Raw genomic sequence first — 25,339 nt, forward strand, 5'->3', positions numbered from 1 at the left:
TTTCGCCAGATGTCCCCAGACACATCTGAATCTCTTTTAGTCTCAAGCTGAGGCCTTTATTATAGTTGCATAAAAAGCTGGATATAGTTCAAATTCCTGACTGTATTTTCTGATTCCCTTGAACATTTATCCTACCTTCTTACACAGTTCGTCCTGTGTGCGGATCCTAATGAAACTTGTTAATATACTTTTTTATGGTTTGCAATGGTTATATCTGGTCTCTCCTTCTGAGTGGTAACCTTCTCAAAGACATAGTTTGTTTTCCCCTATTATATCCTCTCTCATGTCTTGCAAAATGCTGCTCATATATTAGGATTTTGATAGGGACAGAGATATCCAAGAATATCACTAATGCTTTTGGAACAATAAATTAATTTTACCATCTTGGGCCACAATAAGTTAGTGTCCTCAGAATACTAGAGCATGTCTCCTACTAGATTTCCAAAGAGTCAGATCTTGCAATGTTACTTGAAGTATAGAGAAGAGTTGGGTTTTATTCTTTAGCTTTGGAGCACTGCACTGTATTTTGGTGGTTTAATATACAGAATAACAAACTAGCAAAGAGACCTGGGGAGATGAGCATGAGACACTGGGAAGATTGTAATTATATAGAATTTTAAGGAGCTGAAACAATTGGGTAACTTAATGATCCGGTTAATTGCAGGTTAGTCAGAAAATCATTCTTATTTCCATGCTTTTTGAATAATCTTTATAAAATGCCTTTAGCAAAGTCCCATGTAGTAAATAAACATAGCCGGATCATTCTTTGATGTCTGGAGATTTTTTGAGCCTTTAGGTCAATATTAGAAACATAACTTTTCATTTGTGTGTTAAGGGGCAAGATGATGCAGGACACTGGCTTTTGCCTGAACTAGCTATTTTCTATTGCCTAGACAGTGGTTTAGATACATCTTTAATATCAGATTGATTTTTTTGTGTGTGATTCCTTTTTCCCCACTATCCTACTCCTAAACTTAAGTTTGTAATATTTTTATAATCAAAATCTATGCTTATAGGAAAAATATCACCCAAAATAGTTCCCTCTATTGTGATTAATCTTTTAAAAAACATATTTAGGTATTTTTGTTTGCTTTGTTTTTATGCTTCCAATGATTTTTCCCCCATACAGTAAAATTTTAAACTAGTCTGAGCACCAACATATAGACTAAATATCTGCAAGTGACAAAAACATTGAAGCTTCACAGCAGCATAAAAAACATACAGTTTCCAAAAGGCCTCTCTCTGAATGCGTCTTTAGCCTCAGTGCACCAAGATAATAATTAAAAAAAAAAGATCTTATTTCTATTTTTCTGGTTAATATGCCTACTTTATAGCATTTATGTAGGATTTTATTTAATCGTAGTAGGTTGAATACTATTAGAACTATTAATTCTAATTCCTTTAGAAACGCTTCTAAAGTGACTATCAATGGGACTTGAAGTAAATGTCGTAAACACTCATGGTCAAATAGAGTGGCAGCAACCACATTTTAGAAGGTGGAATTAATGGCTTCAACTCATATTATACCAAAGCTTGGTATCTTGATTAGTTTGAAATCAAGATTTTAGACTTTTCCTCTATCCTATATGTAGTTCTGATATTTGACTTTATTTGTAAGCTAATAATTTCATCGATTATGGCAGAAGACACATGACTTCTCTGTCACAGACAAAGGACTCTATTATTCATGATAGAACATATAGTAGAGCTTCATGCTTGTGTGATTCCTTTTGCCCCTGAAGTCCCACAGAGAGATGCTGATCAGCCCAGGTGGATGGCGCACATTTTGAGGTTATCATCACAGCTGCAGAACTGAGTTGAGGAAACCCCAATCTTTCATCATGAGTTGTTAGTAAACCGTTCCAACCTTTATCCTGGAAAGAGGCATTATCATTATTTTGGACAGCACACAAGCCTGTCCACTGCTCCCAAAGGAGATACTATCTCTATTTCCCAAGGCTGTTCACTGTACAAACATCCTTGGAAAGATAATCCTGAACAAAAGGCTGTCAGACAAGATGTGCAGAGACATAAGAGATCAACGGAGAAAGGTCTTCCAGCAATGACATAATTCAATAATAATTTCTGAAAACTAGTATTATTCTGATTTGAATAAGTTTAAACTTGTAGGTTGACTGAGTAGTATAAAAAAAATTCAAGTATCTAGTTCAAGATAGCAGACTTGTGTTTTTCTTTTTCTCTTGTTAAGACCCCAATAAAAAAATTACACACAGACACATAAAACCTACATATTATATATATTCTTGTGTATGTATAGTTATATATGTTATATATACATATTACATATGTAATACACACATATGTACATATTACATATATATACACACATATATATTTGTACGTACAAAAAGCAAAGCAAATAAAGCAGATAGGGTGGTTAGAGATCACTAGGTAATAAACACAACTATGATAGAATAAGGGCTAGATGCAATTTGAGAGAAACAGTACACGGTAAAGCTGCTGCTCAGAATATACTTCAAGGGAGCTTCAAAGAAATGACAGTACATATTTTTGAAGGATCAAACTATAAATTGTTGTCTTCAACCTCCCTCCCCTGGCATAGGCATTCGGGCTGTCCTTTCTTATCCAAACATGGAGGCTTCTTCCTTCAAGAAATTGAATAAGCCATTTAAGAAAATGCCTAGTGTAGGCATTGACATTGTAGATTTAAGTCCTTCTTCTTATGTCCTTACAATAGGAGGGATAATAGTTTGAGAGTGTTTCCCTTTTCACTTATGTGAAGGAGAGCTGAAAGCTGCACATTTTGCTCTATCTCATGCTAAGTAGCCAGACATATTCTCATTCAAGAGAGAGACTGAAGGGAAATGAGACATAACATCAGAGGAAATCTCTATTAGCGAAGCATTTATTTCTAAGAGTTGAAGGGACAAGTAATGATCAATAGATATATGAGAACAAATGATATAAAAGATAGATTTAGGAAACAACAAAATCTGATCATAGAAGACAAGAAGCAAAACAACAAAAATAATATGAGTAATTTGAAATTGTATTGCATCCACAAAAGAATACTCTAAAAAAATCAGAGAACCAGAAAGAACAATTAAAGTCTAGTAGTATAAGTCCCAAAATTAAAAACAAGAGCTAAAATCCATGGAAGGTAAAGTTAAGGAAATCATCCAATACATAAGCAAAAGAGACAGAACAAAGAAAAAGCATGAGAAAAATATAAAGAAACCTTAAAAACTATTGCTACTCTCAGATGAAATAATTTCAAAAATAGAAAATCCTAAAGAAACTATAAAGAAACTATTAGGACTGACAAGCAAAGCTAGCATGAACACTAGATACATGATTAATAAATGAATTAAAATATTTCTACACCCTAGAGAGAAATAAATGGGAAATAAGATTTAAAATGCCATTTTCAAAAGCAACAAAAATTCATCAAATACCAGGGAATAAATTTAATGCAAATTTTGCAAGGCTTAAGATTATAAAACATTGCTGAGAGAAAAAATATGTTTAAATAATTAGAGTTTAATAGCAAACTGTATCATAGTACTGGATTGGGAATTAGGGTTTGTTATGATCTCAAATCTATACACATTAAACCGTAGATTTAATGCAATCCCGATCAAATAACACAAGATAGTTTGTAGAAACTGACAAGTAGGTCCTAGAACGTATGGAGAAATAGAAAAGACCTAGAATCCAAAAGTTTTGGAGAAAAAAAAGGACAAAATTGAAACACCTAACTTATCAGATGTTAAGATTCATAGTAAAAACAGTAATTAAGGCAGTGTGCTACAACTCTAAGACTAGACCAGTAGACAATTAGAAGAGAGTCCTGAAAAAGAATCACATATGTAAAGTCACTTGATTTACAACAAAAGTGGTACTGTAATTCAGTAGGAGAAAGTGTCCTTTTCAATAAAAATGGTGGTGGAGCAATTGCATATTTTTATGGGAAAAATGAACTTTGACATCACACACAAAAATTAATTTGTGATGGACTGTAAATTTAAATATGAAAGGTAAAAAAAAAGTTTTAGATGAAACTAAAGGAAAACATCTTTATAAACTTGAGAATAGAGAAAGAATCCTAAACAGAACACAAAAAGCACTTAATCATAACTGAAAAATTCGAGAATTGGATTTCATTAAGATTGAAACCTTCTCTTCATATGAATATACAGTAAGAGAGTTAAAAGGCAGTCACAGAATGCAAGAAGGTATTTGTGTAGATCTGGAAAGTACTTGGGTCCAGAATATATAGCCTTCCACATGACAAAGAGAAAATAGACAACTTGATTTATGATGGATAGAACACTTGAACATTTTGTAAAAGAGACTATCCAAAGTACCTCAAGCTTTTGAAAAGTGATCGATATAATTACTTATCAGAAAAATGCAATTTTAAACCAGAATTAAATTCCATTTTGCATCCATCAGAAAGGCTAAAATTGAAAAGACTGACAGTGCTTGTATTGGTGGGGCCGTGGAGTGACTGGAATTTTCACACATTGCTGGTGGGAGTGTACATTGGTACAGCCACTTGGGGATAAAGTTTGACAGTGTCTTATAAAATTAAATATAGTGACCCAGCAATTTCATTTCTGGATACATGCATGAAATAAATTAGTACATATGTCTATCAAAATAATCACACATATATTTTTCTTAATAGCCTCAAACTGAAGACAACCCACATGCTCATTAACAGGAAGCCTAAGAAGAAAATTGTGGAATTTGGAGTACTCTACAGTGGTTAAAAAGAGAATCAAATCATATAGATGAAACTTGAAGACATTGTTGAGTAAAAGAAGCCAGACAAATAAAAGAGTACTTGCTGTACGATTCGATTTATGTCAAGTTTAAGAACAAGTGAAAGTAACTGATGATACTTTGAGTTATTTGGTTTAGGGACTTCTAAGATGCTAGAAGCTTTGTCTATCTCCATGTGAGTGATAGTTATGTGAGTGTATCCATGCATATACATTTAAGATCTGTTCAATTTATTATATGTAGTGTTGAATAAAATATAAATAAAAAAAACCCCACAAAACCTAACAGACCACTTTAGATAGTCCCAACAGAACCATATATGACATCTAAAGAAAAAAAAAAAGAAGAAAAAAAGAAAGGAATGAAGAAAATGGGAGTAGATTATATTCAGATTGAAGGGGCTCACAAACTGTTAAGCAAGAAACATATATAATGTTTTGATTAAATTATAGTGCATCAAGAAGAAAGAAATGTTCATAAAATCTTTTGGGAAGGAATAACACACATATGTAAAGGAATAGGATCAGACTAATAATCAGATTTCTTATATATAAGACAATGTTTTAATTTTCTAAATATATTTCTTATATATTTCATTTTCCTAATATATACCAGGAAAATACAGCCAATTTGTTGATTTGAGTCAATATATCTATCAAGTGTGGGAACAGAAGGAAGATATTTTCTGCCAGCAAGGAAGGGTGATGTGTACCTTTTAATGCTGCTTTTTCAGGGAGTCAGTTGATGTTGTGACATTAGCTAAGCAACAGGAGGAAACTAGGAATGGAAGCCGTGGGATTCAGAAAATAGGAGAACAGGACAGAAGAGAAGAGGAGCCCCTCCACCCCCGATGACCACCATGACAAGGCCTAGAGAGAAAACAGTCCCATTTGGTGTAAGAGAACAAAGAAACCCATGAAAGAGGGTTCTTGTGGGGAAAAGACAAATGGAATTTCATGCAATAGAAGCTATACACAAAAGGATAAATACAACCAAAAAAAAAAAAAAAGGATAGTTAGAAACTGCAAGAAAAATGAAGAAAGTAGAAAGTTATGATCCCAGCAATATACAAATCAGAACACAGGAGAACAGATTCTATTTAACCTTTCTGCTAGTGAATGTGTTACTTGAGTTGGTGGAGGGGTCTCTTTTGAGTAAAAGTAGCTGCTCAGAAAAAATAATCTTCTTCTATTTTTTTTTAAGATTCTATCCACTTACTTATGAGAGCTGACACACAGAGAGAGGCAGAGACATAGGCAGAAGGAGAAGCAGTCTCCTTATGGGGAGCCCAATGTGGGACTTGACCCCAGGACCCCAGGATCACTACCTGAGCCAAAGACAGATGCTCAATCACTGAGCCACCCAGGTGCTTCCAATAAATTTTATTCTAGCGCAAAATCGAACTGGTGGCAAAACATTTTTTTGAAAATTTGACATGTAATATGTATAGAGCAGGAAAGTCGAATTTGTTGTTGAAGAGCTGAAGGATTCAATGTTCACCATCTTGACAATGCAAAAGGCAAAATATATCTGACAGAAGTGTAAGTGAAGGAAGGATGAGTGGAGGGGAAAGGAAAGAGCTCAAGTTCTTCAGGGATCGGAATTGAGATACTAATCAAATTGGTGGGAAAAGCAATAGAGATGCACCACAAAAAATATCACAGAGGTAGACGATAAAATGTTTTTTCAAAATAATATTTTTATCAAATTTGAAATGGGTCATTAGCCAGGATGGAGAAGCAGAAATGTGTCGGAATGTGTAAAGCTCATTTCATAAAGGCATGGAGCCTTCAAAGAGGTTTAGAGTCAGAACAGCCATCACCAGGAGGATCCAGTGGAGCGGGGTCAGAAGACCTTCCCTCTGGGAGGTGGGCTGTGGTCCATGCTCTTTTTCACTCTCAGCTCTTCTTCACTACTTGATGTGTGACCGACCATCTACAGGTGTGATTTTGTTTACAAAGTTAAAATAAAACTGTAATGACCACTTGCTATGTGCCCCCCTCCCCGTCCCAAGTATTCACTCTCTGCTCCCTGTTAGTAACAGGAATCACATTTTCAATTCTTGCATGTGATTGCTGGGCTGGAGGAAAGGGGCCCCATTCATCTCGTACTCTCAGTGATTGGATGAGGACTCAGCACACACCCAAGATCAGCTCCAGGAGATGTGAGACAGAGAACTGAACCTAAGATGTTTGGGGAAGAAATTTCCTCTCTCTTTTTTGGAAGCCACCTGGAGGGGAACTCTTTTAAGGCTGGCTGTGAACTAGGACTTGGGCCACCCCAGAAGCCGCTGACAGCCACATTTTGATCAGAAGGGCCCAGAATGAAGGTGACTGCAGGATTCAGATAGAAGAGGTGGAAAAATGCTCCTCTGGAGTCCATGAGTCTCTAAAGAGTTATTATTTAAGGCATCACCTAAGGCCAGTGTTACCACCGGAATAGTTAAGTTATGTGAGCCATTAAATTTTATTTTTAAAGCTACTGTAAGTCAGGTTTTCTGTTACTGACAACCAAAAGATTTCTAAAAGACAAAAAAAAAAAAAAAAAAAAAACAGGAAAGCAAAAGAAAAAGAAACACTTCGAGAACATTTAAAAAACAAATAACAATACAGAGTATTTTATAGAATTTGATAGGTTACAAAACACTTCCACAGATATGCCTTTAATCTTCATAGCATCTTTATGGTAGGAATAGTTATTCACAGTACAAACGAGAAGACTGAGTAGAATAGTCAGGTGACCCTTCAAGTTTCCTTGGTCATAACTGGCCAGATCTTTTGCCTCCAAGTCCTGTGCTCTTACCAAAATACCACGTTGCAGGTGTAGACACAAGAACTAAAAGAATAGCCTAGAGAGCCCAGAAATAAGTCCATGCATATGTGGAGCTTTAATGAGGGCAGAGGTGGCCTGGTATTTCAGTGGAGAAAAGAGGGATTATTTAATAAAAGGAGCTGGAAAAATTGGTTGTCCATTTGGAAAAAAAATGAATTTGGATCCCACCCTTACACCATACCCCAAAATCAACTCCAGATGGATTAGGGACTTAAATGTCAAAAGCAAACTTTAAAACACTCAGTATAAAAATATAGGTGGATATCTTTCCGACCTTGGGGTAGGAAGGATTTCTTAAACAGGCACAAAGAGTATAATCCATAAAAGAAAAGATTTATGATTTTGACTTTATTAAAATTAAGAAAGGCTGTTCATCAGAAGAATTCTTATAGAAGGTAAAGAAGATTAAAAAAAAAGCAAGCTATAAACTAAGAGAAAATCATTTGCTAACTAATGATATAATTAGCACAGCTTTAGTATCAAGAATAGGTAAAGACTCCTATGAAAGTTCAAACAGCTCAATAGAAAAAAGATTAAAAGTGAAAGACCAAAATACAAAAATAGACATTCACAGGACAAAAATATATGACTAAAAACATATGGAAGGATGCCCAGCCTCTTTACAGCAACAGAGACTAGCAAATCAAGATCTGGAATAGCAAACTGAGACTATAGCAGATGCCACTTCATGCTCAATTTATTGGCAAGAATTAAGAATTTAAACTATACCAAAGTTGGAGAATATATAGATTAATGACATTTCTTATGTATTGCTGTTGTAAATTGGCTAAACACTTTGGAAAGCAACATGGCATTATATTTTAAAGTTGAACATTTCCATATTCTATGACCCAATGATTTTCTAGGCATATACCAAAGATGCATTTGGTTCATTTGGGCACCACAAGAAAATTACAAAAATACTCATAATAACCATGTTTGTAATAGCAAGAGCAGATAACAAATTACTATCAACAGGGAGACAAAGAAATATATTGCCTTGTGGAACATATTTTGCCAGTGGAAATGAGTGAGCTTGTATGTGATAATGTGGTGGCGAGTGATAGCAAGTTGTCCGATGACCACAGTATAGTGCGCTTCATAATGTTAAATTACTAAAACTAAGGGATAAGATTTTTTTGTAATCAAACATGCACATGTGCATGAATTATTTTTATAAATAAGCAAGGAAATTATTAGTAAAAACATAAAAATCAGTGCATCAAGCAGTTCCGCAAGGTAATAGGGGTAGGAGAGATTCATCTTGGTGTAAGTCTTGCTTATGTTCTAGTTATTGGGTTGTGTGGTTGGTTATTATCACTAACAAAGAAATGAAGAAATGAAATAAAGTTGGCCACTGATAACAATGAATCATAAATCAAGTCTTCTCATCGTGAAATGGGATTGATGATGGCACCTACCTCCTGGGGTTGCTATGAGGATTAAAATTCTTAAAACAGTTCCTGACATACAGTAAGTTTTATATTAGTCTTCGTGAAAAGTAGAAAGGAAAAAAAAAGGAGGAAGGAAGGAAGGAAGGATTACAGAGAGGTGGGAAAGTATTACGAATAATCCAGTTTTGGATTAAAACATTATTAAAACATTAGTCCCATGCAAAGAGGCATCAAAGAGTGCAAATGAGGGTGGGCTTAATGAGGAATGATTCTCTAGAGTGGGGAAACTTTGAAAGAATTTTTTTTTTTAATGTAAAAGTGTTACTAAAATTTAAATACGTCAGTGGATTGGTTTACTAGTTAATGGGTTAAGGTTCCAGCTTCTATTTTCGGAGTGGAACTTAGTTGCCACGATAATAGGAGGTGACATTTGTTTGATTTTCCTCCCTTGAGTTGTGGAACAATCCTATAAACTCCTCTATAAATAACCAAGTACAGGCGGAAAGATTTCCTGTAACTTACAGCCTAAAGCCAGTAAGCTCTGATGGCAGTCTGAGTGACAGTTGAATCAGCAGGGTGGCAGCCTCCTCCAAGGAGGCTGGACTGGGCAGGAGCATCTTATAATTGTTTCCCTCAGTCCTCAGAGGTAGTGTAGGAAGAGCCAACACACATGAAATGTTCCATGCAGTACCTTAGAGTGCTTGAGTCAATGAATAAAGCTCAGCCCCTGTGGCCAAGGAAAACACTGTCCAGCTGTTAATGGAGAGCACGCAGAGAATATACGATGATAACTAATCAACCCAACCAAACTCCCAGCTGTGCATGGACAAGAACCGACCCCCCATAACCCTTCATCTAAGCAAAGGGTGGATTTAAAAAATTCAGAAACCTTAGTTAAAAGCATAGTCTTTTGCCAAGCTCTGCTTAAGGTGGGATGGGGAAGGAGGAGATGTGCATTGGGGAGAGGAGTTGCATTGATAATGGGGTTTGGCTTACATGCAGAAATGGATCGACCACAGAATAAATTAGTAGAAGTTTCCAGCTTCTTTGTTGTATTGGCTCCAAAACTATCCTTTATCTTCCACTTAACTTCAGATGCTTTCTCTTCATCGTCCACATGCTACCCAGCTCTCTATGAGGCTGGCTTCAGGAGGAATGAGGGCCAAGGTGGGTGTCTCTTTGCCTACCCATGGGTTATCTTATTACTTACATTTCAACTCTCTATAACAGATCACAAAGGGCTGTCACTTAAAATAAAAGCAAAACCAAAAAACTATCTGAAATGTGTATCCTACAATGAATGAAGGTCCAAGTAGCAAAACACAAAAATGATTTTTTTTTTACCTCTTACTCCATGACAATAGTCTACTCTCTTTTTCTTTTTCCATTTGAATAAACATGCATTAGGAAGACCAAGAAGAACATACAGAATTATCTAGTCTCCCATTGTCCAGACTATAAAAATTGACAATGCTTTCTCAAATCCTTGGATTTCCACATTCACCAGTTCCATCTGATCCAGGAATATTCTTTCTCTTCTCAATCCTTCCAGCAACCTAATTTTGTGGAAAGATCAACTAATCATTATAAATAGAAACTTGTTTTTTTTTTTTTTTTTAAATCACAGTATAGGGACAGGTCTTCCTGTGAATCAAAAATAAAGTAGATCATGAGTCAGGGATAAAGTAATTTCAATTTCATGTACAAAACTGAAGGCCCTTGTTTTACTTTTCAGTCAAAGGATTTTTTCCTCCTTTATAGGCTATAAGCATATTGTGGTTTGTACTTTTTACTAATTCAACTTGCATTGGATTTTGTATAAGTAAGTTTCACTTTGTCCATAATTGAAAATCAGTTTTTTTTTTTTTAAGGAAGCAAGCAATGGGAGTGGGTAATCCAGACTTCACTTTCTATCATTTTCGGGACTCCAGTTGTTGTACAGAGAAATTCAGGAGGGAGGGATGGGATATCTCCAGAGGCTTAGTTTAGCATCATCAAAGCCTCTTCCCTCCCCCTTGCACATTATGGTATCTGCTTTACTAATCAGAGGGAAATTTATCATGTAGGATTTAGGGGAGATATTTATGGCATCTATAAGCACAATGGCTTTGCCTTGTGTGATGTCAGCTATTCTCTTGAGGAGATAAAAGACCACAGCTGGTGAGAGAATAGACCAGGGACCATTTTACAATTTCAAAACAGAAGACCTTGTTGAAGAAGAGGGATTTTAAACAGCATTTGCTTTTATTTTATTCTTTATATGATGAACAGGTGTGGGAGTCAATTTGAGAGGGCCACTTAGATGATTGTGGAAGGAGGGAATAAGGTGAATATTTTTGATGGTTGGAGGATGATTGACATTTCCAAACTTCAAGTCAAGCATATAGTCCCAGCTCCTTCCACCCATGCACATCCAGGAACCTAGGTCAAGGTGAAACAGGTTTCTGGATGTGAAGGCAAAAATGCTGTTTTAAATTCATTGTGATAATTGTAGGAAGTGTCTGGGAGGGAGCGGGGTCTCCCACTTCTTGAGCTTACAGACTAAGCATCTTAAATTCATGGTCTCCCAGAAGATAGGATGAACTAATGGTAAATCGGTAAATTTACCAAGTGGTAAATTGATTTTGAAAAAAGTTAGGTCCATTTCATTGAATTATAAGAAACATTAAAAATAACTTAGGACCTGTTTACTAGCCCTGTGAAAAGTAAGGACTAATAAATATATTAGAGATTATTAATGATATTGACATTATTGAATGCTGGTACCGTGTCTTTTTATCCTTGTAACCTCCTGGCTCTGTACAGTTTCTTACACATAGAAAACCCTCAATAAATTTTTGTCCAATTATTAAATAAAAGGTAGTTACATGTTTTTTTTTTTTTTTTTGGTAGTTACATGTTTTAAAGTGGCTGCAAAACACCTGAACCACAGAAGGGAAAAATAAGAGAAGAGGCTTGCTTTTTGCATAAAGTCTAGATCAGTTAGGTGTTAAATTTTCCAGTTGTTCATTTTTCAGCACAAACTCTTGGGAAAAATCACATAGCATTATTTAAAACAATTCCTCTTAGGGGCCCATTAAGCAGGTTTTTCTGCTGACAGGAGAGACATCTTTTACAGCTGGTCAGTATTTAGTACCCTGAATTCCTGACTGAAGGAAGAAAATGACGAGGAGGTAAGATATCTGACCTATAGATTGCTCATTCTCTGCATGAGTCAATCTTTGAAGTCCAAAGATAAAAATCATCATTAATCACTAAACTTTCCTATAGTCATGAGGTCAGATATTCCAGCCCCCTTCCAAAATGACCATGCTGACTGGCAATGGGAGAGAGCCACCCAGCCGTGGTTACCTTGATGACACAGAGGTCCTTCCCTCCGGTCCCTGGTATGAATGGACAGGCAGGAAGAAGAGAATTAAAAGTCAGCTAACCAATGCTGAGTCAATCCAGCCCACAGCATATGAAGACTGAACCTGATTGAGGAGACTGCTGGAAAGCCAGGGCTGTGTTCTTTGGGGAGCATTTTCATTAGGAGGAGCATGGCTTTAGTGAATCAAAGAGTCTTCCCAAAGCTTTATTGGACAATGAACATTCCCAGCATGCTGATCAAAGGTTGATGATTTGGTACATGTGGGAATGCTCTAATATCTCCCCCGTGGCTGACACAGAGGTGCATTTCTAGATGCTAATTTCTTTTCCTGTGAAGCCAGGTGTACAAGAAGAGCTAAGTGGAAAGGGAACATTTTTTTTTCCACTATGAAAGTATGGATTCCATCAATCCACTTCAATTTAAAAAGAATACTTAACTTTGTACCCCTCAGTCCTGAAGAAATAAGGAGGTAGCAACTGAAGCAAGACAAGGAAGAAGGAAGGGAGGGAGGGAGAGAAGGAAGGAAGGGAGGGAGGGAGAGAAGGAAGGAAGGAGGGAAAGAAGGAAGGAAGGGAGGGAGGGAGAGAAAGAAAGGAAGGAAGAGGGAGGGAGGGAGGAAGTGAAGGGAGAGAAGGAAGGGGGAGGGAGGAAAGAAGAAAGGAAAGAAGGGAGGGAGGAAAGGAAGAAGGAAGGAGGGAGGAAGGGAGGCATGGAGAGAAAGAAAGGAAGGAAGAGAAGGAGGAAGGAAGAAAAGAAAGAAGAGAAGGTCAAGGGAGGGAGGAAGGAAGAAAAGGAAGGAAGGAAGGAAAGAAAGAAGGGAGGGAGAGAGGAAGGAAGGAAGGGAGAGAGGGAGGGAGGGAGGGAGGGAGGGAGGGAGGGAGGAAGAAGGAAGGGAGAGAAGGTAGAGAGGAAGAAGGGAGGGAGAGGGGAGAGAAGGAGGAGGGAAGGATTTCCAAGTGACTTTTGTGACCTTTGTTTCAAAGACTCATTATCCCTTTGGGTCCTCACAGCTGTTTTGGGCAGTAGGTCTTCACTGGAGTGGTTCAAAGACCCTACAGATGGAGGAAGATGAAACTCAGGGGGCTTGTTGTTTGCCTGGTGAGGTGAACATTGTTTATTTTTGTGTCCAGTGTCTGAATTTCTTTCCATTATTTTGGGAACTGCTCACAGTCTAATTCTTTGTAATGGGGATGGGGAGGTGAAATGGCTCACTTTACCCATTTTCCCAGCCTCCTTGGAAACAAAGCCCAAAGTTCCAATAACCAGAGGTATCTGCTCCAGGCTTTCTCTCAGAAGCTCCTGAACAGGAAGGAGGGGAAATGCGCTCTTCCTCTGGGGCAGTGACTCCTCTCTCTCTCTGTGCCTATCTCTCTGACTGTCTCTTTTTCTCTTTTAGTGGCTCGAAGAGTCAGAGCAGAAAATCAGTGCTTGGTGGTGGCTGCAGGGTACTCCTTACCAACATTTTTCTGAGACTTTATTATGGCTTGTTCCTAGAAGTTGGATCTTGTGCCTTCATTCTCTGGCCTTTCTAATAATTTTTTTTAGCTATCTAATCTTCTTCAAAAAAGATTTTTAGAGATGACTTAACATATGTAGAAGTACAGAGAAGAGTATAATAAGCAGCCATATATCAGTTATCTTCTTAAATGGTTATCAGCCCAGGGATGAGCTTGCTTCATTTCCACCCCTACTCATGTTCCCCCTCGCCTGGATTATTTCAAGCAAATCTCAGACCGCACATTATTTCCTCCAGAGCATTTTCAATCTTTATTTCAAAAGTATTAATATTCTTTTAAAAATTACTGGAGTATATTATCCCATTTAATAATAGCATCTTAATATCATCAAATTTGAATTTCTCCGATGAGCCTATATTTTTTAAACATTAAAGAACACCTTCAAATCAGGACCAAAACAATGCCTTCTAATCTGTAAATTCAATCTCCCTCCTGCTCTTTCTTTTTTAAATTTGCAGTTGGGGAAGCCAAGTTGTTTGCCTGTAGCATTTCCCACAGTTAAGATTTACTAATTGGATCCTTGTGGTATCATGTATCATGCCCTCTGTCCCATGCATTTTCTGTAAATTGATATCAGTTAGCTCTAGAAGCTCCATCAGATTCATTTTTGTTTATTTGTCAAGTCTACTTTGTAGGTGGCACTGTGAACCTCTATTAAGTCATATAATATCTGGTTGTCTCTCTTGGTCAGGTCAACAGTGATTGATGAGCATTATTTAGATCCATTATTTCATTAGGAGATGTTGATTTTATAAACTGCTTTTGAAAATTAAATTCTCTTATTGTTTGTTGTGGCTTTTCTCTTTATTATCTTGGCATTTCCAAAATCGTATCATCTGTGGATAGAGATAATTTTACCTCTTTCTCTTCTATTCTGGCATCCTTTTAATAAACTCCTGTTTTAACTCAACCACCTAGAATTGAATTTCCTTGCCTGCAACTGAGAACCTTTTATAATAATGAAAGATCAAAAATCTAGAAAGTGATAAAAACAGATTCCAAAAGAAGGTCTACTTTCCTTAACCCAAGCTTCCTTTTACCTTTCCCTTGATGACATTTATAAAGAAAACCACATGTGACAGAAAGCCAACTTAATTTAAATGAAAGGGTGATATTTTTGGCTCATGTGATGGAAAATCCAGGAGCAAATCTGGCTCAAAGCAAAACCTGGGAGTTCAAATGATAATATTAGGGCCCTATTTTTCTCTCTTGGTGCTTATCTTTGCATGTTGGCCTCTTGTTTTTGTATTTCAAATGGCTTTCACCATCATGAATGGCGATTCCGGCTACAACAGCTTTAGTTAACATTTCCTTGCAGTTTCTATCTTGAGGAAAAGACAATGAAGACTAGCTCTTTCAGGAAAGTTTAAGGTGTGACCCTGATTGATGCAGCTTAGGTCACATGTTCTCCCCAAATCCAGTCAATATGCCCTAGAGTGGGGTACTCTCCTATGTATGGATCATACACCCATTTGTGAATCAGGTAATGGAGTAAGCCCCACATGAGCCATCATCAGGCCATGAGCTACAAAAGGAATGCTTCTCTCAATAACAAGGATGCTACACAAACAAGATATGTCCACAATACCAGACCCTGCTATCCCTTCTATCACAGCAGTTCTGTTACCTATTTACTAAGTAGCTGCTGTTATTAGTTTCTAATATTACTAATGTCCACCCTGTTCTAAGCGTTGTCTATCTAACATGATGTTTCAAAAACATGAACCAAGTGTTGCATGTTTCTGTGAAGAGTGCTGTTCACAAAGTTCACAAAGCAGAATATAAATAAATACAACAGAAGAAGGAATATAAGGGAGCATTCTGGGCTGATGAAGATGGGGAAACATCTTGTGGAAGAGGTGGAACTTGAAACTGAGAGATTCATGCAACAAGGAGATGTTGGGGAGCCAGACACTGATTGTAAAAAGAGGAAGGCAGCTCTGGTCCTCAAGAAACTTGTGGTCTAGAGAAGAGATTAATAACAGCTTCACGTTATTTGTGCTCTGATGGAGGTATGTGAAAGGTATAAAGGGGGTATGAAGGAAGCAGAGTCCAATAAGCCCGACGAAGGCCGGAAAAGTACCCACAGGTCAGTCGACGTCTGGTCTAGTCTTGCAGGAGGAAGAGTTGGTCAGGTGAGCCCTTAGGGTGGAGTGAGGCTGGGTGGGACCAAGGTACAGAACAATCCTCAGTTCAGAAATGAGTTTGAAGGTGAAACAGAGTTTGAGGGAATCTGGGAGTGAAGAGAAATAAAGTCAGAGGAAAGTGCAAGATTCACAGCCTTACATATTAGGTAGATAAAATTACGTGAAAGAAATCTTCTTTTTAAAAAAGATGTTATTTATTTATTTATTTATTTATTTATTTATTTATTTATTTATTTAGAGAAGGGACAAGGAGAGAAGGACAAGCAGACAGTTCACTGGGCTTGGAGCCTGGCATGGGACTCTATACCAGAACCCTGAGATCATGACCTGGTCTAAAGTCAAACACTTAACCAACCGAGCCACCCAGGGCCCACATGAAAGAAATCTTAATAGGGTTACTGGTGCTTAGCTCTCTCTCTAAAGAAATAAAAGTTGCCAAATCTAAACTCTAAACAATAAGTGCTGACATACTAAGGTTCTTTTATCATTGTAATCTCATTTCTGTTTTTTCTTAAAGATTTTATTTATTTATTCATGAGAGACAGAGAGAGAGAAAGAGAGAGGGGAGAGAGAGAGAGAGAAAGAGAGAGAGAGGCAGAGACAGGCAGAGGGAGAAGCAGGCTCCATGCAGCGAACAGGACATGGGACTTGATCCTGGGTCTCCAGGATCACGCCCTGGGCCAAAGGCGGCACTAAACCGCTGAGCCACCTGGGCTACCCTGTAATTTCATTTCTGATGGATATTTAGTACACAGTGGTTCAGGTGACTTCTCTCTTTAGTTTCTTCCTATATAGATTATTTAATGATCTGGAAATAAGACTTGAGTAAATGCCATCGAATGGGTCCTGGTGATCTTTTGGTGTTATGAGGAATCATTTTGTCATGTGAACAATTTTATCCTTTAGTTTGTGTGTTTGGGAAGAAGAGAGTTAGATGAAAAGTCAGAATTCTGTTTATATTTGGAGTGTGAAATTCCTAGGAAAATTCTCAAGTAGGTCCCGATGATAATCAGGTAAGGCTGTGTAATCACTTTTCCTTCTTGGTTCGGAGCAGATGAGAGTAATAGGTTTCTCTTAGGCCTTTCTTACAAGTTGTTTGTATGTTCAATAGGAGCAATAAACAATATATACAAGTACTTTATACAAGGTCCCAAAGTAATAAAAGATAGTTTTATATACTTCTCTGATGGATGGAGATTATAAATCCCATCCTCTATCATAAAACTCTGCCGCAAAGAAAGATAATGAAAATAGTCAGATACTGCACTTCATTTTGGTGCTCGCTTCGGCAGCACATATACTAAAATTGGAATGATACAGAGAAGATTAGCATGGCCCCTGCACAAGGATGACATGCAAATTCGTGAAGCGTTCCATATTTTTGAATTAAAAAAAATATACTTCATTTTGCTGGAATAAGCATAGGTTTGGGCCACCCTGTGTGTTTGCTCTAGAGGAATAACTATGATAGTCTCACATTTTCAGGTAAGGGCTGGACATAGAGCTGGTGATATTGATGTATTATTTCTCATTATGTTTGATAAGGAATAAAGGGCACATGAATTGATTTGATGGGCCTCTATCTAAGAAAACTCCAATCTTTTTTCCTCTTCTCATTGAGATCGAAAGAATCAGATTATCTTCTGGCCCAGGGAGAGCAGCGACTCACAAGCGTTGCAGACTCTAAAAACAATAGAATAAAAGACTTGTACCAATGGAATAAGGGGAAGTATATATCTTCCCAAATTTCATTTTGGAAGAGGAACCTGACAGCACAAATCAAATTTTCTGGATAAGATTACTCCCCCAGCCATCTGGATGTAGAAATGTAGGGAGAGAGGAGATCACAGTTAGGGAGACCAGGAAAGGGTCTATTTCAGGAGTTCAGGCAAGACACAGTGAGGGCCATAACTGGACTATTGGCTTTGAAAATGAAGATGAGGTGGCAGGTTTGAGAGCCATTTCGGAGATATGGAGTGGACTGGAGACAGAGAAGGAAGAGGAGGTTCCCAGGTTAATAGTGTTTTAAGTGTGTGGTCATGGGTAGAATTTGGAAAGATGGAGGAAAGAGCCGAGAGCCCCCAAAACTAATAATGTTAAGGACATACATTCCTGCTCTGAGCTCACCTGGCCCTGGGATACTCCTACTTTTACGAACTCTTGGGCTCACACCCTATCCAAAAGTGCAGTGAGGAGATAGGCCCAGGAGCTTGGAATCTATGGAAATGAGTGGAAGACTATTTCAATTTCTTTCCAGGAAGAAATATTGAGCATTTCAAATGAATGAGAGAAGGACAATCGAAGTACAGCCAGTGTCGTGGATGTCACTAAATGCTCAGCCTACTCTGCAGACACTAGACATAGGAAATGGACTACAAGGGCTCCAGAGATGCTCATGTGTCCTTGTGGCCTTTTTGGTTAATGCTGTGCATCTAATTTATCATGAAAAGGGTACAGAAGTGTTCACAATCCCAAACTAAACCCTGAGGTATTTGGGTGTTTGTTTCTTTGCTTGTTTAAAATATTGATGCATGGAAGCTAGAGAAACTACCATTTAGAGGCTGTAAGCTGTTGTTTTGACTCCCTAGAAATCATTTCATTTTTCAGGGCTACCTGTTCTCTTGTGGAGGGAGAGCCACCAAAATGGGTCCTTAAGTCATACAAATGCAAGGATATTAACTCAATGGTCTTTAGAGTAATATAAATACGTCATTTACCTGAACAAACATGGTTTATTATAAACCAGTAACATCACAGACTTAAGGATGAAGAGCTCAAACATGGGCCCTGAGCTTTACATGGTCCAATGATTCAGCTCTGCTCGGGCCATGCCTCTCCCTGTGAAGCAATTAATTTCTAAGCCAAGTGGATGTGTCCCCCTGGAGCACAACCCCCTCACACCTTATAGACTATGCACCAGGCAGGCTAATTTATACATCAGACACAGTAGGTGCAGTGCCTGGGGCCTATAATATTCTTAGTGGCTGCAAAAATGTTTTGGTTTATTTTAAAATCAGAAAGAAAAAAATGAAAAAATGAACTTTTAAGTTGAAAATATGTTCTATATAATATACATATTTTTCTCTGTGTAAATAGTTGTAAGATGCAATTTTTATTTTATTATTTTTTTAATGGAGGAAGGATGAACATAAAGGCAAGAGTGGCTAGGGCTTCTTGAAGACATAAAGTGGCTTTGCCTCTATAGACCAGGACCCCAGAATTCCATGTGCAAATGGCCCAGCAAGCTTTCAGGGTCTGTGTGGCTCTCTTTGCCATCTCTTCTTTTAAGAGAAGACTGTCCCGTTGGTATGAGCCCCTCAAAGCACAGCCATGACCACAGGACACTCTTAATATAACCTGTGGCTGGACTTTGGATGTGTGGGGTAGTATGTCCATGTATCAGTGTGTGGGGTTCCCTGTGACATATGGCACTGGGGGTAGGGTTAAAAGGGGGAGATGAGGGCTGTGGTAGTTCTCCTCACAACATTGCGTTCTGGTGTAGACTGTGTGGACAGAAATACTGAGCAGAGCTGTGTGACAATAGATGAGATAGTACTTTGAATGAATGCTGATCATTAAGAAGATAACGTTGTAAATTAAACCCATGAAAGAGATGCAAGTTAAACTAAGGCTAATAAGTTTTTGGTAAATTATTTAATGATGAATTTTATCTAACAGCTACCATTTATTTTCTCTTGAGAAGAAATTATCTTTGTTTAGGAAAATATATTGAAAAACCATTGAAATAGAAAAATCTAACATGCTGTGTGGAGGCAAGAAGATGTCAATCTCCTGGGTCCTTAAAGACATCATTAAGTCACTGGGCCACTCTTGGAATCATCTTGTATCTTAGTTGTTGAACTTTCTTACTATCCAAGATATGTTTGGTTGGAATTTTTATTTCTTGCATCAAGAAGGATCATGCCACAGGTCCATGAGCCAACCCCAGGCAGTACTGGGAAGATTCACAGCAATGTGACACCAATCCCAGATAGGGGGATAAGATTCACTCCGTATCCTCTCTTCTAGCTTCATCCAATAGCAGAACAAGCCCTCATCTCTCCCCATTCCACCATCTCAACAGCCAGGTGACACTCTTGTCCTAGAACAGCAGTGATAAATGTATCTCTCCCTCCATCATTTCCTCTCAAAGTCTCTTCTTTTCCTGTAGGCACTTCCTGGGGTTGTAATGTTATACCTGTTTATTTTGCTTGTTGTCTGCTTCAACCAACTTGACCATAATTGTCATGATGGCAGTGGCTATGTTTCTTTTGTTCACCTAGGAATATTCAATGTCTATCATGTAGAGCCTGGCGTATAATAGGTACTCACTAAATATTTCTTGTAGCAAAGAGTGAAGAAAGAGGGAAGCAACGGTTTCTCCCAAGACAGTGGGACATGGGATCCGGACAAGCTGGGCCATTACTTTAGGCCCAGCCCTCTGCGTTAATGTGTATTCTACTAATGTCTCACAGTTGGTTACAACAGAGTGGATGTCCTGAGAGCACCACTGATAATTTCATGATTGTAGAAAGGGTTCAGTATCTACCACCATCCCCACCCCTTGCAAGGCAAGTCAGCTCTCTTCTAATAGCCTCTTAGACTGCAGCCTTTCTCATCAGTCAACACATCGATCCATCACAGAAACATCTGGGCAAGCCAAGTTAATCCTTAGCTAAACTGGGAAAGTGCTGATAAGTCAGCCTTAAGAGTTGAAAAACAGTGCTGCTGAAGGAGGGGACATTTTTTTTTTTTTCAGACAATGTGAGAGGCATAAACCTCAGCGAGGAGGCTTCAATCATAAGAAGATAATTTCTCATAAAGGCGTTAGCTCAAGCAGTCCAACTGCTGTTCTTGGACTAAAGAAATTCAGGGGAGAGAGCTCCTTGCTTTCTTTCTCATCCACCCAAGTAGAAGTCAATCTGTGCCTCTGAGAGCTTAGGCTCCAAGCCTCAAGTTTATCCTGGGAAGCCCAAGGGTTCCAAAGGCCTTTTATGGGATTCACAGGGATAAACAACATCTTAAATATATGTTCTCAGAGGTCAAACCTCTGCCCCAAATCTGAAGATTGAAGACATTGCCTCTCTAATTCTGCTGGTTCCTCAACTTCACACAAGCTATTACAGAATGTAAAACTTGAATAATCTTTAATTATCTACTGTTCTGTGGTCATTTAGAAAATACAGTAGCATCCCTTTTAATTAGAACAAAATGAAAGAATAAGCCACTTATGGATTTTCTTGATAATGGTCAGACTAAACACACACACACACACACACACACACACACACACACACATACATCTCTCTGAGTGGTATTTTGCAGTAATTTTTCCCCCTTCCTTTTCACTGCATTTTAGAATTCTAATAAAGGCATTTCTGGAAATTTTTTAAAACTTTTATTTATTTTTTATTTATTTATTTTTTACTTTTATTTTATTAAAGATCTTATTTATTTATTCATGAGAGACACAGAGAGAGGAAAAGAGAGAGAGAGAAAGAGAGGCAGAGACACAGGCAGAGGGAGAAGCAGGCTCCATGCAGGGAGCCTGATGTGGGACTCGATCCTGGGCCTCCAGGATCACACCCTGGGCCAAAGGCAGGCGCTAAACAGCTCAGCCACCCAGGGATCCCCTTTGTTTAACTTTTAATGAATCACCCCCTTTGCGAATCAGTGGGGCTTGGGTGTGAGCAACTGATTTAAAATCAATGTCTCCTCAGTATATTCATTCCTCAAATAGCTGATGAGCACCAAATCAGAGGTCAGTTGTGGATAAGAGAAGCCATTGAACTAATTTGATCAGAAAGCTCTTTAATACAAGACATTAGGTCCTACAAGGTAGAACGCTCTGGAAGCCAGAAACCTGGCCCAACACCAGGTAGCTCAAGCCTGGTAATTGAGATGCCGGCTGTCACAGAGAAGCCAGGTACACTCACGGCTGTGGGGGCCAGCAGGCACATGACTTTATCTCTTGACATGGTGGTTTTCAAACTTTACTTGGGGGAGACAGTTTGGGAGGCTGTTTCAAGAGTGGACCTTGACTCTAAGAGAATCTGCAAAATAGCTTTTCTGTTGTCAGCTTTCTGGCCCCTGCCATAGAGCATGGTTTTCTATAACAGAGATTTAAGGTAGTTAAGTAAACCAATTTTGTGGTGTCCGATATACATTCCTACCCTGCGGGGGATACAAAATGAATAAGAACCACTTCCTGTCTTTGAGGAGCTTCCAGTCTAGAAAGCAGCCGGCTGGGACACCTGGGTGGCTCAGGGTGTGAGCCTGGAGTCCCAGGATCGAGTCCCACATTGGGCTCCCTGCATGGAGCCTGCTTCTCCCTCTGCCTGTGTCTCTGCCTCTCTCTCTGTGTGTCTCTCAGGAATAAATAAATAAATAAAATTAAAAAAAAAAAAAAAAAAGAAAGCCGATGGCCAGCCACATGAGCAGTGAAGTCTATGCAGCTGCCAGGGCTGTGTTAGAGACAGATATTAACAGGGCCGCTGAGGAGTGATGTTTGCATCTGGGTTTTGATTCTAAGTTTGAAAATGCATAAATTAATGTGTTTAACTGTAAAGAGAAGATATTCTATTATTAACATAAGACAGCAAATATATTGATGCCTCCTTTAATTCCCTTAAGACAGCAAATATATTGATGCCTCCTTTAATTCCTGCTGTCCCAGGGAGACCCTCTGACTCCTCTCGAGGTTCCTCTCCTGCCCCATCAGGAGGCAGGCAGCACCATCATCTGCACTTACTTAGACCAAGGAGCAGGGCGGGTTACTTGGCAGCCGTTAGTCATCAGGCCACTGGCAGAGAGGACTGGCACACGGAAAGCCTGAGGCTGAGTTTACTGTTAGCCCTTTGAGTCACAGAGCAACCCCCACCACCTCCTCCCGCCCCCAGTCTGAACCCAGAGTCCTGTTCAAAGATGTTTCCCCTTCTCTTTGACTTACCTTCTGAATTCATTTTGGAAGAATGTACCAGGATCCTTTGAATCCTCCAGGAATGTTGAACTCAGTGAAAAGTGATGTGGTTAAGAAAGAAAATAATATGCTGAAAGATGTTCATTGCAAGTGGCTAAGGACATCAAAGAGATTGATGAATCTGCATTTCAAAAAGCTGGCAGGGGGTAACATTTCAGCTTACCTCATATCCACCCTGCTTCTCTACTGGGTGTTCACTGCCAATGATGTCTCTTCCTTCCCATCAGGACAGAATATGAATATAGCTAGCCCCAGGAAAGAGATGTCTGGGAAAGGTATTGTCTTCTTAAATCAAAGCAGCTCAAGGAAATTTGTCTCTTTTATTAACGATAGAACATAGTTGCTAACACTGGGTGAGCATTTACTATGTTTCAGGCACTGTGCCTAAACCCTTTATAGGGATTATTTCATTTACTCCTCAGAGCATTGCTGAGTGAGTTTATTAGTAGCTCTGTTTTTTTCAGGAAAAAAATGAGAGGTAGTCAGGTAAAGAAAATTGCCCAATTGTAAGTGTTGGAGGAAGGATTTGAGCAATGCGATGCTGACTTTTTAATTAAAAATCATACTAGGTTTGAGGTGAAGGGAAGATATATAACACATATAGTTTAGTGGAATCTATTCTTTTAGGACAAGCAAGAGAGGAGACATGCTTTAATAATATGATGGAAGTTTAGCTTCCATTGACAATTACAGATTGTTAAGAAATTGGTGGATAGAAGTGAATGCCAGGGAAGAAATAGGAATAAGCAGCATAGGTAGGGCATGGAATGACACATCAGTGGTAGAGCCACAACTGCCACCGTCTTTGAATGTCAAGGTTTGAAGGAACCATGCAGAAGGTCAGGTACTGTGGATGACCTCAGATAAGTGGCTGCTCGGACCCTGCTCCCATATTAGCATCATGGCATGATCCACTTCAGGAGCCAGCTCCATTTTCAAATAATTCTTTTACTAAAAAAAAAAAAAAAAAAAAAAAAAAAAAAAAAAAAAAAAAAAAAAAAAAAGGAAAAAGAAAAAGAAAAGAAAAAAGAAAGAATTTTGTTTGTTTATTTATTTATTTATTTATTATCCAAAATCTACATCCCTGTAGTATCTGTAGCATTTATCTAGCCATTGTTACTGGTTCTATCCTCTGACATCATGTAAAATAAATCCAACCACTTTCCACCTGACAGCCCTTCTAGGTATTTATCCAAAGAAAATGAAAAAATGAAAACCCTATTTGAAGAGATATATGCACCCCTATGGTTATTACAATATTATTTACAATAGTGGAGACATGGAAGTAACCTATGTGTCCATTGATGGGTGAATGGATAGCGACGGTGTGGTCTTTATATATAATAGAATATTACTCAGACATTACAAATCTTGTAAGTGAAGTAAGTCAGATACAGAAAGACGAATACCACATGATCTTCATGTATATGTTAAAAAGAAAACAAACAAAACAAAATGGAGATAGACTCATAGTCACAGGAAACAAATTTGTTCCAGGTCGGGGGAGCGGTTGGGGTGTGGCTAAAATAGGTGAAGGGGATTAAGAAGTACATATTTCCACTTATAAAATAAATAAGTCATCCTTATCAATAAATAAGGATGTAAAGCACAACACCGGGAATATAATCAAGAATATCGTAATGACTTCACATGGTCAGTCCCCTACACAGTAACTAGGGGACCATTTCATAATGTATAAAAATATCAAATCACCATGTGAGGCACCTGGCTGGCTCAGTCAGAAGAGCATGTGACCCTTGATCTTGGAGTTGTGAGCTTGAGCCTCATGTTGGGTATAGAGATTATTTAAAAAATATACTTAAAAAATATCAAATCCCTATGACGTTCACTTGAAACTAGTAGGATATTGTGTGTCAATTATACTTCAGTAAAAATAAATAAAAATAAAGTTCTTCCCTCTCTCAGCTCCTCTAACAGCGCTTTGTACGACATAATTTTGGACCATTCATCAGTCATCCAGTCTTTCTCTTTTTAGGCACATTTCAGTTGCAATTTGGGGGAAGAATTTTGTTAGGTAAAGTACATAACATTGAATGAGACATATTTAGGGTCTTTAAGCCTCCATTAGAGACAGTTATATAAAATCAACTATTGTCAATAGTCCCCTTAAAAACGTATAGTTAGGCATGGACTATTAGGAGGCTTTAGAGTAGAATTATGACCTCCCTTGGTCAGACACCTTTAATGAGACCTAAGTTTATATTAGCATTTTGAGTCATCTTGTGTCAACTCAGGCTCTAAATCTTTTCCACACCAATGGCTGCTAAGCCACAGACCAAAAGACAATCACTATAAAGGCACAGAAGAGG

At 38.2% G+C, this 25,339-nt stretch overlaps 1 non-coding gene across 1 annotated transcript; it reads left to right on the top strand.

The window, feature by feature from the left end:
* Nucleotides 1-17,306: 17,306 nt before the first annotated feature.
* On the top strand, nucleotides 17,307-17,413 carry LOC140627088 (U6 spliceosomal RNA). The gene has a single exon (XR_012026036.1). It is a non-coding gene; the product is annotated as a U6 spliceosomal RNA (small nuclear RNA).
* The last annotated feature ends 7,926 nt before the right edge of the window (nucleotides 17,414-25,339 follow it).

The sequence above is a fragment of the Canis lupus genome, chromosome 38 (genome assembly GCF_048164855.1).
Source record: "Canis lupus baileyi chromosome 38, mCanLup2.hap1, whole genome shotgun sequence".
Classification (NCBI taxonomy): domain Eukaryota; kingdom Metazoa; phylum Chordata; class Mammalia; order Carnivora; family Canidae; genus Canis; species Canis lupus.